The sequence below is a fragment of the Gorilla gorilla genome, chromosome X (genome assembly GCF_029281585.2).
Source record: "Gorilla gorilla gorilla isolate KB3781 chromosome X, NHGRI_mGorGor1-v2.1_pri, whole genome shotgun sequence".
Classification (NCBI taxonomy): domain Eukaryota; kingdom Metazoa; phylum Chordata; class Mammalia; order Primates; family Hominidae; genus Gorilla; species Gorilla gorilla.
The window spans coordinates 96295916-96301915 of NC_073247.2; positions in this window are offsets into that span (position 1 = coordinate 96295916).

A 6000-nucleotide genomic window follows, 5' to 3' on the forward strand; every position below is an offset into this window, starting at 1 on the left:
GTAGGGAGGGGGGAAAGAAGAGAGTTTGGTTAATGGGTGCAAAAATACAGTTAGATAGTAGGAATAAGATCGAGTATTCAGTAGCACAATAGGGCAACTGTAATTAAGGGTAACTATAGTCAACAATTTTATTTTATATCTCAAAATCACTAGAGGAGTAGATTTGGAATGTTCCCAACACAAAGAAATGATAAATGTTTGAGGCAATGGATATCCCAGTCACCCTGTTTTGATCTTTATCCATTGTATGCTTGTATCAAAATATCATGTGTACCTCATAAATATTTACAACTTTTATGCATCCATTAAAATTAAAAATAGAAATAAAATATAATTTAAAAAATGAAGAAAAGATTGCAACAGACCATAGGAACTTCATTTTAAAGACTCATGGATTAGATCTATTTTTACATCAGTGCCTTCTTTTAGTGAATTACTCTGGATGTTCTGAACAAATTCACCTGGAAACAATGGCCAATAGCCTCAAATATTAAAGACAACCTCTATTTTATCTGGACAAAGGTCAGCAATGGCATTCTAAAACTTAGGGAAAAAGTATTCAATATAACTTAGAGTTATAGGGCTGCCAGAGACCACAAGAATTCATCTAGTCAACTTTCCTCTTTCTAAATAAACTTGTTCCTAAGTAACATCTTCTGTAATATTTTTAATCTGTGTATATCATGAGCAATAAACTGTGAAGTCTCAGCATACATGAATAATTTAATGCTGTAATCAAATAAAACAAAGTCAGAAATTTATAAACTCAGATCTAATCTACATTTACTAAGCTTCCATAATATTGAACAATGTAGTGGATATATTTATATATGGCATCTCATTTAGTCTTCACAACCCAGATAGCGTAAATTCTGTTATACAGATAAGAATACTGAATATGAATAACCATGACAATAAAGCAGAAATTTATAAGCATTCCATGTAAAAGATCTTAATTAGCATGAGTTTTGTATAACCAAACAAATGTTTTAGAAATTTTTCCATAGCTAGTACTACGAAAAGGAAAACCCACATTTTCCAGATTTAAGGTGTATTCTGTTCCTTTTTTCTCATACCACACCTAGTAATAGTAATATTTGTCATTTTATTGAATGATAACTTTATGCCAGATACCATAATAGATTATTTACATATATTTTCTCATTTAAGCTCTACAACAACTCTATGAGAGATTATAATCCCCGTTTTCAGAGGAGGAGGCAGATCTTACAGAGGCTTGTATGTGGAAGAACCAGGATTCAAACTTATTTGTACTTAACTTCAAAGCCCGTTATTCTTAAGCACTTTGCTATACTGCTTTCTGTGGTATTTACATTCTTTTCTAAAAAAAAGGTCTTATCAGGAAAATTTGATTATGGACTATGTAGTAGATGGTACCAAGAAATCATTTTCATTTTGGTAAGTATAATATTAGCATTATGATTGTGTAAGAAAATGTTCATTTTTATAGAGATACATACTAAAATATGTACAGATGAAAAAATGTGATATCCAGGTTTCACTTTGAAATATTCAACAAAATAAGGGGTTTAGATAGAGCAGAAGTGGCAAAATGTTGAAAATTTTCAATCTGAGTTATGGATGTATGGGGCTTTTTTTTCTCTTTTTACTTTTGTGTGTATTTAAAGTTTATATAACTATTATTTTTAAAGATGTCATGAGCCTAATATCCAGCAAGCCCTCTGAGGACCTGCTCTTTCTTAGCTCTACCTTATTGGGGCACCTGCCCCGATAATCACATAGGTTCTTTTCTATTTTTCCTAAGTGTCAGCTGACTTGAGAAATAAAGGGACAGAGTACAAAAGAGAGAAATCTTAAAGCTGGGCATCTGGAGGAGACATCACACATTGGTAGGATCCGTGATGCCTCCCAAGCCACAAAAACCAGCAAGTTTTTATTAGAGATTTTCAAAAGGGGAGGGAGTGTGCGAATAGGTGTGGGTGACAGACATCAACTACTTAACAGGGTAACAGAATATCACAAGGCAAGTGGAGGCAGGGCGAGATCACAGGACCACAGGACCCAGGTGAAATTAAAATTGCTAATGAAGTTTTGGGTACTACTGTCATTGATAACATCTTATCAGGAGACAGGGTTTTGAGATCAACCGGTCTGACCAAAATTTATTAGGTGGGAATTTCCTCTTCCTAATAAGCCTGGGAGCATTATGGGAGACTGGAGTATATTTCATCTCTGCAGTTTCAACCATAAGAGACAGGCCACGCCCAGGGAGGCTGTTTATAAGCTGATACCTCCAGGCGCGTATTCTCTTTCTCAGGGATGTTCCATGCTGAGAAAAAGAATTCAGCGATATTTCTCCCATTTGCTTTTGAAAGAAGAGAAATATGGCTCTGTTCTGCCTGGCTCACCGGCAGTCAGAGTTTAAGGTTATCTCTCTTATTCCCTGAACAATTGCTGTTATCCTGTTCTTTTTTCAAGGTGCTCAGATTTCATATTGCTCAAACACACATGCTATACAATTTGTGCAGTTAACGCAATTATCACATGGTCCTGAAGCGACATACATACTCCTCAGCTGACAGGATTAAGAGATTAAAGTAAAGACAGGCATAAGAAAGCACAAGGGTATTGATTGGGAAAGTGACAAGTGTCCATGAAATCTTTACAATTTATGTTTAGAGATTGCAGTAAAGACAGGCATAAGAAATTACAAAAGTATTAATTTGGGGAACTAATAAATGTCCATAAAATCTTCACAATCCATGTTCTTCTGCCATGGCTTCAGCCGGTCCCTCTCTTTGGGGTCCCTGACTTCCCGCAACACTACCTCAATGGCCAAGAGGACTGTTTTCCGTATTCTTACCCACACCGTGCCTTCTATCTAAAGGGCCGTGCACAGCAGAACCAACTGGTTCATATTCCATATTTCCTACCATGAATAAACTGCTTTATGTCTTGGATACCAAAAAGCCTTGAAGGTAACAGAAATTCATAGCTACAGGAAGTTACAGTATGGTCATTATGCCTTGACCATCCTATAAAAAAAAAAGGCACACTCTCTTCTGACACACTTACCCAGCCTTAATTTTTTTCTTCTACAAATTATCATGATATGACATTATATTATATATTGTTTATTTGTTAATTGTATTCTTCTTTCCTTCATAGATGGTAAGTTCCATGAGGGAAGGAATCTTGTCTGTGTTTTTAATTTTTAATTTTTTATTTCTGTATGTTACTGGGGAACAGATGGTGTTTGGTTACATGAGTAAGTTCTTTAGTGGTGACTTGCGAGATTTTGGAGCACCCATCGCCCGAGCAGTATACACTGCACCCAATTTGTAGTCTTTTATCCCTCACCCCATTCCCACCCTTTCCCCTTGAGTACCCGAAGTCCATTTTGTTATTCTTATGCTTTTGCACCCTCATAGTTTAGCTCCCACTTATGAGTGAGAACATATGATGTTTGGTTTTCCATTCCTGAGTTACTTCACTTCGAATAATAGTATCCAGTCTCATCCAGGTTGCTGCAAATGTCATCAATTCATTCCTTTTTATGGCTGAGTAGTATTCCATCATATATATACACATATGTATGTATATATATATGAGTAGTATTCCATCATATATTTATACATATATCACAGTTTCTTTATCTACTCATTGACTGATGGGCTTTTGGGTTGGCTCCATATTTTTCAATTACTAATTGTGCTGCTATAAACATGCATGTGGAAATATCTTTCTTTTTTTTTTTTTTTTTTGTATAATGACTTTATTTCCTCTGGGTAGATACCCAGTAGTGGGATTGCTGGATTAAATGGTGGATGTATTTTTTGTTCTTTAAGGAATCTCCACACTGTTTTCCACAGTGGTTGTACTAGTTTACATTCCCACCAGCAGTGTAGAAGTGTTCCCTCTTCACCACATCCACACCAACATCTATTATTTTTTTTATTATGGCCGTTCTTGGAGTAAGGTGGTACTGCATTGTGGTTTTGATTTGCATTTCCATGATCATTAGTGATGTTGGGCATTTATTTATATGTTTGTTTGCCATCTGTATATCTTCTTTGAGAATTGCCTATTCATGTCCTTAGGCCACTTTTTAATGGGATTGTTTGTTTTTTTCTTGCTAATTTGTTTTATTTCATTGTAGATTCTGGATAACAGTCTTTGTCAGATGTATACATTGTGAAGATTTTCTCCAACTCTGTGGGTTGTCTGTTTACTCCACTGACTCTTCTTTTTGCCGTGTAAAATCTCTTTAGTTTAATTAAGACCCAGTAATTTATCTTTGTTTTGTTGGATTTGCTTTTGGGTTCTTGGTCATGAAATCCTTGTTAATCTGTTGTGAATCTGATAGGTACTAGTTTACATTCCCACCAGCAGTGTAGAAGTGTTCCCTGTGAAATCTCCTGTGAATCTGATAGGTTTTCTTTTATAGATTACCTGATGCTTCTGCCTAACAGCTGAAAGATACTTTCTTTCATCTTAATTTTAGATAATGTGATGACAATGTGCCTAAGGAATAATATTTTTGTGACGAATTTCCCAGGTGTTCTTTGAGCTTCTTGTATTTGGATGTCTAGGTCTCTAGCAAGGTCAGGGAAGTTTTCCTCAATTATTTTCCCAAATATATTTTCCAAACTTTTAGATTTCTCTTCTTCCTCAGTAACTCTGATTATTTTCAGGTTTGGTCATTTAACGTAATTCTAGACTTTTTGGAGGCTTTGCTCGTATTTTTTATTCTTTTTACTTTGTCTTTGTTGGATTGGGTTAATTCAAAAACTTTATCTTCAAGCTCTGAAATTCTTTCTTCTGCATTTGATTTTATTGCCGAGACTTTCCAGAGCATTTTGCATTTCTTTAAGTGTGTCCATTGTTTCCTGAAGTTTTGTTTTTTATTTATGCTATCTTTTTAACTGAAGATTTCTCTCCTCATTCTTGTATCTTTTTTAAAATTTTCTTAAATTTGACTTTGCCTTTCTCTGGTTCTTCCTTGATTAGCTTAATAACTTACTTTATGAATTCTTTCTCAGATAAATCAGGGATTTCTTCTTCTTTTGGATCATTGCTGGTGAGCTAGTGTGATTTTGGGGAGTGTTAAATAACTTTGTTTTGTCATATTACCAGAGTTGGTTTTCTGGTTTCTTCTCATTTGAACAGGCTCTGTCAGAGGGAAGGTCTAGGGCTCAAGACTATTGTTCAAATTGTTTTGTCCTACTGTGTGTTCCCTTGATGTAGTACTCTCCCCCTTTTCCTAGGGATGTGGCTTCCTGATAGCCTAGCTGTAGTGATTGTTATGTCTTTTTTGGACCTAGCCACCCAGCAGGTCTATCAGGCTTTGGGCTGGTACTGAAGGTTGCCTTCACAGAGTCCTGTGATATGAACTGTCTGTAGGTCTCTCAGTCATGGATACCTGCTCCTGTTTTGGTGGAGGTGGCAGGGGGGTGAAATGCATTCTTTGAGGGTCCTTAGTTTTGGTTGTTTAATGCATTATATTTGTTCTGGTTGGTCTTCTGCCAGGAGGTGGCACTTTCGAGAGAGCCTCTGTTGTGGTAGTATAGGGAGGATCAGGCAGTGGGTGGGGGCCTAAAACTTACAAGAATATAGGCCCTTTGTCTTCACTATCAGCTTAGGTAGGGAAGGACCATCTGGAAGGGCCAAGGCTTGGAGTGTCTGAGCTGAGACTCTCCTTGGGTGTGTCTTGCTGTGGCTGCTGTGGGGGATGAGGATGTGGTTTTCTGGTCAATGGAGTTATGTTCCTAGGAGAATTATGGCTGCCTCTGCTGTGTCATGCAGGTTATCAGGAAAGTCAGGGAAAGCCTGCAGTCACGGCCCTCACCCAGCTCCCACACAACCCAAAAGGCTGGTCTTACTCCCACCTTGCCCCCTCATCCCAACAGCACAGAGTCTGTTTCCAAGCAGTGGATGAGCAGGGCTTAGAACTTTCCCCAGGCTACCAGCCTTCCAGTTGCGAAAGCAAATAGGGCTTTCAAGCTTCCCCACCTGTGG